A 13,735-nucleotide genomic window follows, 5' to 3' on the forward strand; every position below is an offset into this window, starting at 1 on the left:
CTAGACGATAAGAATATGGTAAAAGTGGATTGACCTTAGGTCAAGGAGAAAACTATTAGAACTCCTGGAGGGGAAAATAATAAACTATGAAATAAAATATACCCCAAATGTAGAGCAAAATAGAATGGCATTAGAATGAACTTTTTTTTTTTTTTTTTGAGACAGGTTCTCACCCTGTTGTTCAAGGTGAAGTACAGTAGAGCAATCACGACTCACTACAGCTTCTACTTCCTGGGCTCAGTTGATTTTTCCACCTCAATCTCCTGAGTAGCTGGAACTACAAGCATGCACCACCATGCCCAACTAGGCTAATTTTTGTATTTTTTGTAGAAACGGAGTTTTGCCATGTTGCTTAGACTGGTCTTGAACTGCTGGGTTCAAGTAATCTACCTGTCTCGGCCTCCCAAAGTGCTGGGATTTCAGGTGTGAACCACCGGGCCCAACTAGACTGGACAATTAGTTATATACCAGTTAAGTTATTTCTGCCAGTATTGATATTAACATCATTGCTTTTAAGATACAGGGAGGTCTTACATTGTATACATACAGAAGGAATTATAATATAAACACATAGTTTGGATATTTGTGAAGTCAGAATACTGTTATTTGTTGCTTATAATATTTTTAGTTACACTGTTGTTGGAAAATACTGATGATTGATTTTTAATTCTACAACTGGGCTTTAGAATTTTCTTTGGTATGGCTTCCTTATTTCTTGAAAATTTCACTGCCTGCCATAACCATCTTAGTTAATTCTTCTAAAGAAATATTAGCTTTCTTTCTAGCCACATTTGTTCCCATCTTAGAGCTTTTGTGCCAGCTACTTATTTAGTGTTTAATGTTTTTCCTAGCTTCGGCATGGCTTGCTTCTTCCCGCCAAACAAGCTTTAAGTTAAAGCATTTTTATACAGACTTTCTGTAATAACTAGATCTAAAGCAGAGATTTTTTTTTTTCCATTGTGGGGAATATAAGTTTTATGTGGATATAAGCTCTGTATGGATATTTTTCATATCTGCTGGGTAAATATCTGGGAGTTGAATCATTGGCTGTTTATAAGTGTATATTTAACTTAATAGGAAACTGCCGAACTATTTATTTCCCAATAGAGCGTTGCATTTTATATTCCCACCAACAATGAATGGGAGATCCAGTTGATCCACACTTTTAACAACTCTAGATATTAGCAAACTTTGTAATTTTAGCCATCTTAACAACCATGTGATGATGTATTTTTATGGTTTAGTTTGTATTTCTCAGATGATTAATAATGTTGGGTATCTTTCCACATGCTTATGCATCACACACACACACAACATATTTGGTGAAATGCTGCTCACATTTTTGCATATTTCTTTTTAATAGGTTGATTACCTTACAACTGAGTCTAAAAATGAGTTTATATTTGGGATACACATCCTTTTCCAGATACATATTTTGCAAATGTTTTCTTCCAGTCTGTTTCTGGTTTTTCCATTTTGTATCATTGACCTAAAAAAGAAATTTATTCATTTTAACATCTGTAGATGTCAAGTATCAATAGTACTCTTTCATTGTTTCTACTTTTGTGTTGTATCTAAAGCATTTGCAAAGATTTTCTCACATTTTTCTCATGAAGTTTCAGAGTTTTAGTTTTAGTTTTTATGTTGAGATCTCTGATCCATTTTTAGTTATTTTTTGTGAATACTAAGAGGAAAAAAATGGTGGTTTACTTTTTTTCCTACTGTTTTTCTACTACCATTTTTGCATATTAGGGGGCCTTTTTGCAAAAAGAAAGCAACTTACTTTTCTGTTTAAACTAATTTGAATGAATTCTACTGCCTTCAACTAGAAAGTCAACCCAGTAGATATACTTTACTGAAAAGAGTAAAGAGATGAAGCAGGGGAGGAAGACAAAGCATCCAAGTCAGAAGCCTTTAATAAGATGGTTTAAATTCATCTTGAAGAAAGGGAGTCAATTAAGAATTTTAGGACAGTAAGTGACATGGTTATATCTACACTTTAAAATGTACTCTAGCTTCAGTGAGCAGGAACAATACATATGGCTTGCTGCTATCTCATTTATAGTACTAAATATTTATTTGTCCCGTAAACAAAACAAAGAAATATAAAAGCATTCAAAGAGCAGTTGAAGAACTGATGGTTATAAATGTATCCTCTTATTCTGAGCATTAATCATTGTCTTGTTACTGTGCTAAATACTCAGTAACTTAGTTCATGTGCTCAAGTCTTATGTCTTCTAGGTGGTAGAGTTGAAGAGGATAAATAAAGATTGCTTTATTAGAGAAAGTAACAGTTAACCATTTATGTGATTGTTATTGGTAAAATTTTACTTTAATAAAGGATGAACTGCTAAATATAGACCTTATACTATATACGCATGTGAGTAAGTAAACACTCACAGCAAACCTTTGGTATTTGTATAAGCATACTATTTGGAATCAGAGCCAGAGAGTAAATAATAACATTGTTAAATGCAGATAACATCATTCTACATTTCCACAGTTGATAATTACAAACCTATCTCTGATGTTAGTCAACGTTTTGACAAAAATAATAGAGTAAGAGAGAGAGGGAAAGAAAGAGAGAAATAAAGAGTGAAAATAAAAAAGTAGGATGAAGAGTTTGCCTTAACTCTAATGGGAAAATCAAGTTAAAAGTGTAATTTAAGAAATATTACCAATTTACATTCTGAGAATCATTTGCATACTTGCAAAGGAGGACCGATTATTTAATTTTAGGCAAATAGATAAGTAGGTGGAATATGGTACTGTTCAAATATAAAATCACTAATTGTTGTAGAATATTCTGAAGATATTTTATACAGTATAAGTTGATTATCGTGAATTAGGATGTGTGTTCATCAAGCAAGGATAAGAGCTAAAATATTATTTGATTTATCAAAAGTTTTAGGGAAAGCTTTGAAGACTTATTATATTAATCATCATTTTATCATATGCTAATCACACTAAGTTTGATTCTATACTTTATTTTACAATGTATGGTTTTTAATTATATCAAGTGAATTCAACAGATTTAACAGAAAGGTCAACTTGGTAGATTTGTGAGTTTTCAATAGCTGACTGTTATTAAGAAAAGAGAGAATGTAGTTTTAAAAATGCATACTTGTAAAGGTTTGAAATGGCATATTAATTAAATAATATATCTAAAAGGAAAACAAGTGTAAGTTTTACCATATTAAATTTTTTTTTGTTATTTTGTTCAGAATGGTATGTAACCCTAAAACATCAACTTAATAATTACTTGATTATCTTATATCTGGTTTATTTTCCTTTTTTTTTTTTTCCATTACTTTTTCTCAGAATAGATTTTTTAAGGGTTCCATTTTTACTCCTTAGTTGATTTCACATATTTCTTATATATTTCTTCCTTCATTAATCCATGCTTTTAATGGTTACTCTGTGTCATCTTCATCAATCAACCCTATTCATAACAAGATTTGTTGACAAGTGCTGGATTTTCTGCAAGAGCTTCTTTAATTTTGGTTGCTTCTCCTGATAGAGGAGAACAGAGTTCAGTAGCAGCTTTCACACTTTCCAATGTCTAAAATTCATTTTATTTGTTTAATTTTGTCTCAATTTCAGGCAGACTATAATAAACATCTCCCAAAGTTTCCTGTGCAAACCTTCCAATTCCCACTGTTCCGATACCATTTTCAGTTGTTACCCATTCATATTGGTCTGCGAATTTACATACTGAGAACTGAGCCAGGCCATGTACATAGTCCAGAGAGCACTTACCTCATCCTCCAGGGCCACAGTGGACAGGGCAGTCCCACAGAGTTCCAGCCACTACCAGTGTCTGGTTCGCCTGGGTGCCAAGGGTAATTGTGCAGTGCGTAGGCAGCCCCAGGTCAGGAGTGGCCCAGGCTGGAGTGAACCAGAACACAGTTCTTGTTCATTTTCTAACTATAATATGACCTGTCAGTTTTGAGCAGGAATGGAATTTAATTGGACTTTGAGATTTAGAAAAATATTGAAAGAACTGAGAAATCAGAGTTCAGAAAGTTCACCATTACTATCTCAACCAAGAGTTTGGAAGCATGTTGTTATCAACAACTCCCTGAAAAACTGCTACATTTCTTCGTTTAAAAACAAACAAACAAACAAACAAAAAACCACACTTTTATTTTAGGTTCAAGGGTTAATGTGTAGGTTTGTCATATAAATAAACTGTGTGTCACAGGGGTTTGGTGTACAGATAGTTTTGTCACCCAGGTAATAAACATAGTACTTGATAGGTAGTATTTTGATCCTCTCCCTTCTTCCACCCCCTCATCCTCAAGTAGGCTTTGGTGTCTGTTGTTCCCTTCATTGTATCCATATGCATTCAAAGTTTAGCTGCCATTTACAAATAAAAACATTTGGTATTTCATTTTCTGTTCCTGTTTTAGTTTACTTAGAATAATGGCCTCCAACTTCATCCATGTTGCTGCAAAAGATAAGATCTCATTAGTTTTTATAGCTGCATAGTCTTCTATGGTGTATATGTACCACATTTTCTTTATTCAGTCTATCATTGACAGGCATTTAGGCTGTTTCCATATCTTTGCTATTGTGAATAGTGCTGCAATGAACATGCATATCAGTGCATCTTAATGTAGACTGATTTATATTTCTTTGGGTTTATATCCAATAATCAGATTGCTGGGTTGAATATTTCTGCCTCTGGGTTCTTTGAGAAATCTCTAAATTGCTTTCCACAATGGCTGAACTAATTTACATTTCCACCAGCTGTGTACAAGCGTTCTCTTTTCTCCACAACCTTGCCAGCAATTTATTTTTTGACCTTTTAATAATAGCCATTCTGATTGGCGTAAGATGGTATCTTATTGTGGTTTTGCTTTGCATGTCTCTAATAATCAGTGATGTTGAGCATTTTTTTAAAATTTACTTGTTTGGCATGTCTATGTCTTCTTTTGAAAAATCTCTGTCCATGACCTTTGCCCACTTTTTAATGGGATTGTTTGTTTTTTCTTGTTAATTTGTTTAAGTTCCTTATAGAGTCTAGATATTAGACCTTTATTATGTGCATAGTTTGCAAATATTCTCTCCCATTCTGTAGGTTCTATGTAGAAGCTTTCTAAATGTTCAGGGAGAAATTGGGCAATGACAACATGGGTGGATCTCCACAGCTCTCCAGGAAACTTGTGTCCGATCACAACTACCTCTGAAAAATAATGGCTTATCCATTTTTTTCTACCTTCCTAATCCTGTATTAGTGCCTTTCATTGGCAAACTCTGACCTGAACCATGTTGGGAAGGATATGAATACATAGTTCACGGCCTCTTCTTGGTGATGAAGAAGAGATCTTAAAAATATGTGGGTAAAATAATGTGGTATTGGTTGAAATGGAAGATTTGAATATTAACTTTTACTTCTGCTTCTAAATAATGGATAATTGAACTAAATTAACTTGCCTAGAAAAATAGTTAAGTAATACTATAAGTACATATTCAAATTATTGTTAAAAGAATAATTAAATGTTTAATAATAGTAACAAAATTGATTATTAAACTATTTTAAACAGTTTAATACACAAATGAAATTATCTTAAATTAAAATTTCTCATCTGATAATATTCAAATTACACTAAAAAGCCATTTGTCCTACTTTCTTACACTTATCTCAATTTATATCCTAAACTTAAGTGCCGCGAGTACCAGATTGCCCTGCCCATATGTTTGCTCATGTTAGTTCTCTGTGTAGGTTCGCCTTACAGCTTAATCTCTGAATTTCAAAGTTCTACATTTTATTGTTCTTGTTCTTGACTGTCCTGAGGATGGTGAGAATCTTCTTCTCTTGCCAATTCTGTGGCTCTGGAGAGGCCTTCTGGAAATTTTGAAGTGCAAGTTCAAATTCTAGCCTTTTCAATTGAGTCTCTATAATTAAGTCTTTATCTTTGGTGCACAATCCCCAGTCAGTATTTATTGAATATTTATTTATGTATTTATGTATTTATTTATTTATTGAGACGGAGTCTCACTCTACCGCCCAGGCTGGAGTGCAGTGGCCGGATCTCGGCTCACTGCAAGTCCCGCCTCCTGGGTTCACGCCATTCTCCTGCCTCAGCCTCCCGAGTAGCTGGGACTACAGGCGCCCGCCACCTTGCCCGGCTAGTTTTTTGTATTTTTTTAGTAGAGACGGGGTTTCACCGTGTTAGCCAGGATGGTCTCGATCTCCTGACCTCGTGATCTGCCCGTCTCGGCCTCCCAAAGTGCTGGGATTACAGGCTTGAGCTACCGCGCCTGGCCTGAATATTTATTACCTCTTAGCCATTCTTAGTGGAACTAAGAATTCTTGCCACCTGAATGTATCAGCTCGAAGGCAACAAGTCAGGGATTAAATCTAAAATGGTTTTGGTGCATGGTCCTAGACTAGAAGACTATATGATTGCAATAAGGAATGGAGATCTGTTCACTGTTTTATAATTTTTCATTGCATAGACTTGAAGTCTCATTTGCTCCTAGGTAGATTTTATTTATCGGTTTCTTCTGAATTGGATGTGGTGGGAAATATTTTTCCCAGGGAATTTCAGCTTGGCAGTCCAAAAGATCTTAAGATTTAGAAATGGAGTAAGGTGAGTTGATGGAAAAAGCAGCTGGCTCATTTTCATTCCATCCTCTAATTTAGCCTTATCAGGAAGACAAGAAAAAGAAACAACTGATATTTGATTTTCTAACTGACTCCAGAGTAAGTTTCTCAGTTGGTTAAGTACTTGGAGTTGAAAATAATGCTATTAATTAGCACTCACAAACTTACATAACATTCTGTCTTCAGTTACATTTATAATTATGGGAATTATATGTTTTCTCCTACAGTTACAATGCTTTATGCTGTCTTATTTGCATTTATCTCCAATAACAACTAACATACTGTCCTGTAATTTGTACATGTAGTATATACAATAAAATATATAACACCATACATACTCAACATCATATATAGTATAATAATGTGCTACATGTTACATATATAATGCATTACTATATAGTATATGCAATATATGTATATTATATATAATGCATTATATATGTAACATATATAATACCTAATAATACATTACATATGTAATATAAAATATATAATAATATATTACATATGTTATATATAATATATAATAATACATTACATACGTAGCATATATAATAATGTATTATATATGTTTCATGTTAAACATGAAAAACATATTTACATATTTATATTCTGTATTCTTTCAGCATATATATGAGGATGTTCTTAATACATTATATATATGAGTATGCATACATAAGCCTATATATGAGAATATTCTTTCAGCATGTATATATAAGAATTTTCTAAATACAACTTACATAATTGGACAAAAAACCACATTTTGTTTTGCTTATGAAAGACTAAAATCTTCCAAGAGACCTATGTGTTTGGTTGGGAAATTTGATACCTGACTTGAGAAGCATAGTTAATTATAAGTAGATGGCTGCTGAGCTGCTTTTAAAGGAATTTAAGTTCAACTAAAAGAATTTCAATTTTGCTGAATAGAATATGCATGATGTATTTGCTTAGGACAATAGAGAAAGGTGAAGAAATTTGCCTTAAAAGGGGAAGGGAAAAGACATGTGATGTGACTATAAGCCAGAGGTGAAATTATTTTATTTTATTGTCCTGAATATTGTAGGATATAAATCTCCAACATGTATAATGTAAATCTTATGAATTATTAAAGAAGCATGAGGTTTTTTGTTTCTTTATCGGTAACTGGGGCACGTGCTAAGGGTAGTTTCAAGGTGGCTGATCTTAGGCTGAACAGAATGCCCACTTAGATCCGTTTACTCTCGGTCTAGCCTGTGCAACAGGTTTATTGAGCACTCAGAAGTTGTTGGGGTGCATATGTGAATGACATTTATTTTTCTCCAATAGCTGCCAACAAACATCTGCTTAATTTCTTTTTAAACCCATTAATACTATTTGAAGTTTATCTCATTAAAACGGACACTTTGCAATGAAAATTAACTTAAGGGTGTAAAATATAAAGGAGACAATTTCTAGATCAATCCTTGCAACTTAAAACCTCCATTACTTATATGGTCAAACCTTACCTCTCTGTCTGCTTCCAGTACCTGGAGGCTCAGAAGCTTCCATGTCTGTAACTACTCTAGAGTTAAGAGTGGGGAATGAAAAAATTGGAGAACATATTAATTTCCTATGGTTGCCTTAACAAAGTACCACAAGCAGTGTAGCTTAAAACAACCCAAATTTGATACTGGAGTGGGGCAAAGAAGTGCTGGGTAGAGAAGTGCAGGGTCCCTGGCGGGGGCTCCACCCTTGGGCCTGTGCCCAAGGACCTAAGTGAGGAGAAGCACTCCTCTTTCATGCCCAAATGTTGCATTTTCCAGGATCACTCTGGCCTGCCACACCCCACATCCTGTGCCCATAAAAACCCTGAGACCCTAGTGAGCAGACACAAGCGATTGGACGTCGAGAGAAGCAAAGGAGCAAAAGAACCCACTGACAGACATCAGCAGATGCTGGCAGGCCATCGGATGGCAAGATGACATGGAATTCTGTTGGGGGCAGTCAGAAGAGAGCTGGCCACTGGGTGGCCCGACTCCAGGGGAAGATCATCTTTCCACTCCATTCCCCTGCTGGCCTCCCCATCCATCTCACTGAGAGCTACCTACATCCCTCAGTAAAACCTTGTACCCATTCTCCAAGCCCACATGTGATCTGATTTTTCCGGTAAGCTAGAGCAAGAAAGCCCCTTATCCTTGCCATAAGGCAGAGGGTATGATTGAGCTGATTAACACAAGCTGCCTGCAGATGACAAAACGGAGAGCGCACACTGTAACACAGGCCTACTGGGGCTTCAGGAGCTGTAAACAGTCAACTCTAAACACTACCATGGAGCCTGAGCTCCAAAACACTCTCTAGACCTGCTTGTCTGCATGCTTCCCGCCAGGGGTTTGAGCAGTGGACCACCTAAGAGGGGAGCCTCACCTCTGTCACATGCTCTGCGAGGAGCTAAGGGAACTCTTCCCATCTCGAATTCACTCTTGCAAGCTATTCTGGAAGTCAGATGTCTGAGACGAAGGTGTTGGCAGAATTGGTTCCTTCTGAGGGCTGTGAAGGAGGATCTGTTCCTTGTCTCGCTTCTAGTTTTCGGTGACAACCAGAGTTCGTTGTTGTTTTCTTAACTTTTAGAGGCATCACTCCGCTCTCAGGTTACACCATCATGTGGTATTCTCCCAGAATCTCCATGTCTCCTTATAAGGACATTAGTTATATTAGATTAAAGACATCCTCCTCCCATACGGTCTCATCTTAACTAATTATACCTACAGTGACCTCATTTACAAATAATGTCACACACATCCAGAAGTACTGGGCATTAGAACTGCAACATGTATTTTCCTGAATATACGATTTAACCCATACCAAAGAAATATACAAACAATCATTTTCTTAATTGATGATGCTTTCTGGTTAAAAAAATATATATATGATTCTGTGGGGCAGAATACAGTGTCCCTCCTGTTGCCTGATTCCTTGACATGAAAAATTCATGAACTGACCAATTTCCTACTCAGCACCTTTCTCTGTGGTCTATGCAAGCCTCTTCCTGCTGGAGTTTACCATTCAGAAACTGATCTCTCAAATTCTGGTAGGGAACCATAATGTTAATTATATCTAGCTAATTTTCCACTTAAACTATAGGAAGCACACCCCTTACCTGACCAAAGCTTGAAACTATCAACTATAGGAAACACACCTTTTGCCTGACCAAACCATGAAACTATCAACTGATGTATTGTTTTTTCTTCTGCCTTGTCATAGTTTTTAGAATTTTTTTTTCCACTTGCTCAAATCCCTAGAGAATACTGATCAGCAAATCCATTGAATAATAATAACGCATTGGAAGTGAATGGCCTGGCTTTCCATCAGTCACGTTGTCTTCACAAATATTTGTTTTGGAGTCCACCTCTTTGACTAGACAGTGGGGAATGCTTTATAAGATTTTAGGAGTCTTTTGATAGCAGAATACAAACATCAAAACTCGATAGATGAAAGACAAGGTTTTTATTGTCACTTACAGCTCTGAATAAGAGAAGGCTTCCAGGAAGAGCCACACAAGGATTGCAACCGAGGGAGTTGGCAAAGCTCATGCATGGCCATCAGGCTATGGTTAGCGAGGTTTTCTGGGCTCCCTGTGGATTGGCTAATTTGATAATTTAATAAATTAAGTTGTCCGGAACCTGGCCCTGGGGCAAATAGGGCGAGGGCATAGTTGCCTGGAGTTGAGAGCCCGATAAGGAAAGTAGTTGGTGGCGTGGACTGAAGAGGTTGTTGTAGAATGGGCACTAACTGGCCTCAATACTGAGTCAAAACAGCATAATTAAGAAACAAAAACACAACCTTATATTACAAGGAAAAACCTCACTGTTAACCAGTAAGGAACCATAAAGGCATAATATCTTACTAAGGTCACTGTACCACTATTTATTCTATGTCTTCTGTAATTCCTAAGTCTTCCGCTTGCCTGGGATATTTGAGCATATCATATCCCCTCTGAGGCACACATCTCGTGGCTCTTGGCTGTCTCTGTTAAGATTTTGGTGATACTACACTCCTACTTTGTTCAGGTGCTTTAGGAAAGAGCTTTCCATCTTTTTGTGGCAATAATTAAAATATTCCATTTGATTTTTTTGTAGTGGCATTTAGCAAGCTCTGTTTCTTCAGTAAAATAAATTTATATCAATTAAACCAATATTCTGTGTCAGAACAGGAAATACATACTATTATCTTGCACACAAATATAAATTTACTTCTCTTTAATTTATCTCCTTCAACCACAAGTATTCAAACCCTATTATGTTTCTAGTAGATTGAAAAGCATTTCTGGATCACCCCTTACTAAATAAACAGTATATTTTGTTATCTTTGCATGATCACAATTTAAAGTTCCTCTCAGGAGAAGTTTTTTTAAATGATTTTAAAATTAGCGGAGTGTTATCTCTAAGAATCGGTAAGCATTCTCCAGGTGAAAAAAATAAAACACTTAGAAAGGGGCTCCTTTTCAATCATTTGCTCTTAATATTTACCACTACTAATATTTTAAGGGTTTATATGGCTTGAGGAGACACAGGAAATGAATAAATGGTAGTTTTTTCCTTAACACTAGAGCAACAGAGACTAAAAACTAGTATATTCCTTAAATATTAGTTATTTGATTGCTCAAAAAAAAAAAGTGTAAGAGAAAGAAAACAGAAATCCCTAGACAAGCAAATTTGTGAAGCTCAACAAAATAAATTCCTCTCTTGCAGCTTCACAATGTGAACTAACATATCAAAGAATATGAGAAATTTTGCAGTAAATTAACTAGACAATATTGATTAATTCATATTTTATTTTAAAAATTGATCACGGAAATTCTTTTCAGTATATAACACTTCAGTGATTCTAGGATATAGTTTTTTTAATGTTTAATATCTTTATAATTGGGAAGCATGGAAATTTGTTAAAATCTTGTTCTTACCTTTGTTCAGGTTGCAATGCTGATATTTTCATCATTGCTTGTATATGTTTAAATTTTTTCATGGCTTTTCATGTTGCTGTCACTTCAGTTTGGTTGTGAATTATTGTCACCACATTTATTAACTTTAATTGCCACTTAAAATGTTTCATTTGCTTTCTAAACATCCATGGAAACCACCTAGTTAGATCAAGACGTCCCTCGTAAGGACCTGCAGAATATCTATCATTAGCTTGAAAGAAGATTTGGAAAACAATAACACAAAACTATTTTAAGAAATGTTCAATCACTGGAATTAAATATATATAAAATGTAAGAAGTTTTAATATATGACTATGGTTGTTATTAAAATTGAATTCTCTCTCTCTTTCCTAAAACACATGTGGAGTCAACACTGAAATATTACAGTAAATTGATATATGTGAAATATAAAAACTTCCTGGATTAAACATAATTAATGCAGAGGTCACTTTTATAGTCCATAAAATATCTAAGCTAGTTTTGATTAAACTCATATAGTATAAGTAAGAAAAATAGTCACAAATTTATTTTCCACATTGCAAATTACATAACAAAATTTGTTACCACTTTTTCCTCCAAACAACTTTTGATCATGCCTGTCACTTACGCTCAAGGTCCAAGGCACTGAGTCAGAATTAGAAAGACGGGAGAAGAGCGGAAACCATTCAGTTGGATGGTCAGAGGGGCCCATTGAAAAGTGGGAATTTGAGGAAGCTTGAAGGAAATGAAGGAGTTATCCATTGAAAAAAGCATTGCATGCAACAGAGGAGCTAGTACAAAGTTCTTAAGGTATAAAACTATTTGACATATTTGTGAGAATGCAAAGAGTTCATCATTGCTGGGGTACAGCATGTGAGATAAAGATTAGTGGGAAATGATATCAGAGAGGTCATAGGAAACAGATCCTCTAGTATGAACAACTGTGCCAATTTGCCTGCTGCTCCTCTTGTTTAAGCACTGAAAGCCCTTTCTCAGAAAACCCCTCAATCTCAGGAAAACTAAGATATCTGGTCACCCTGTAAGAATTTGTGTAAGCCAATTGCAATTTAAAAAGAGAAGTCAACAATATCTCCTGGATGTTTGGCCTGAGAACTTGTAAGATGGAGTTAATATTACCTAAAATGGACCATAAGTGAGATGGGTTTGGAGGAAAAATATTATATTTGGAACATGGTAAACTTGAGATATCTGTAAGCAGTTGGATATGAGATTAAAATTCCTAGGAATAAAGTTGTCAGTCTTCAGATCAAATGATATCAAAATTATAAAATTAGATATGATAACTAGTGTAGATGTGAAAGAGGGATAGATATTGAGTCCTAGAAGACAGACTGGAGATAATTGTGGTTCTAGTACAGTTCTAAAAGAGTGGTTCTAATACAGTTGGAGATGAAGATTGATTATATTGCATTTAAGAAAGAATGGGGAACGGGGAGAACAACTGGAAACAATAAAAATAAACTATTTCTTTTTTTTTTTTTTTTGAGACACAGTCTCGCTCTGTCACCCAGGCTGGAGTGCAGTGGCCAGATCTCAGCTCACTGCAAGCTCCGCCTCCAGGGTTTACGCCATTCTCCTGCCTCAGCCTCCCGAGTAGCTGGGACTACAGGCGCCCGCTACCTCGCCCGGCTAGTTTTTTTGTATTTTTTTTTAGTAGAGACGGGGTTTCACCGTGTTAGCCAGGATGGTCTCAATCTCCTGACCTCGTGATCCGCCCGTCTCGGCCTCCCAAAGTGCTGGGATTACAGGCTTGAGCCACCGCGCCCGGCCCTAAAAATAAACTATTTCAAGGGTCTTTGCTACAAATGAAAGAGACATATGGGGACATAGCATTAATAAGAAATGAAATAATACATTTTTTAAAAAGAGAAGAGAGATAACAAAAAGCAAAATAATTATTTATGCACTGAAGGAGGAAAAATCAATGATGCGGATTAGAAGAAGAAACTGTTTTATTTGTATCCTTAATTTGGAAAGTGGGAATGTGCAGAAATACATTTTATGTAAAAGAATGTTAGCTGATCCTTTGTAAGGTAACTGGAAAAAGTAAGTAAAAAAAGATACAAGTGTAGATTTTAGAAGTTGTGGGTAAATGTGGTGATGAAAATCTCTAGAAATTTTTATTGTGATCACTTCAAGGCTTTTAGTAGGCAGGGTCATTATATGAGAATAAGGCTGGGAAGGAA

At 35.5% G+C, this 13,735-nt stretch overlaps 1 long non-coding RNA gene across 1 annotated transcript; it reads right to left on the minus strand.

The window, feature by feature from the left end:
* Positions 1-1,337: 1,337 nt before the first annotated feature.
* On the minus strand, positions 1,338-4,407 carry LOC108584562. Its single transcript, XR_001899776.2, has 2 exons — positions 3,760-4,407; positions 1,338-1,489 (listed from the first exon to the last, which is right to left on the minus strand). It is a non-coding gene; the product is annotated as an uncharacterized LOC108584562 (long non-coding RNA).
* Positions 4,408-13,735: the final 9,328 nt, after the last annotated feature.

This window comes from Papio anubis, chromosome 1, assembly GCF_008728515.1.
Source record: "Papio anubis isolate 15944 chromosome 1, Panubis1.0, whole genome shotgun sequence".
In the NCBI taxonomy this organism is placed as follows: domain Eukaryota; kingdom Metazoa; phylum Chordata; class Mammalia; order Primates; family Cercopithecidae; genus Papio; species Papio anubis.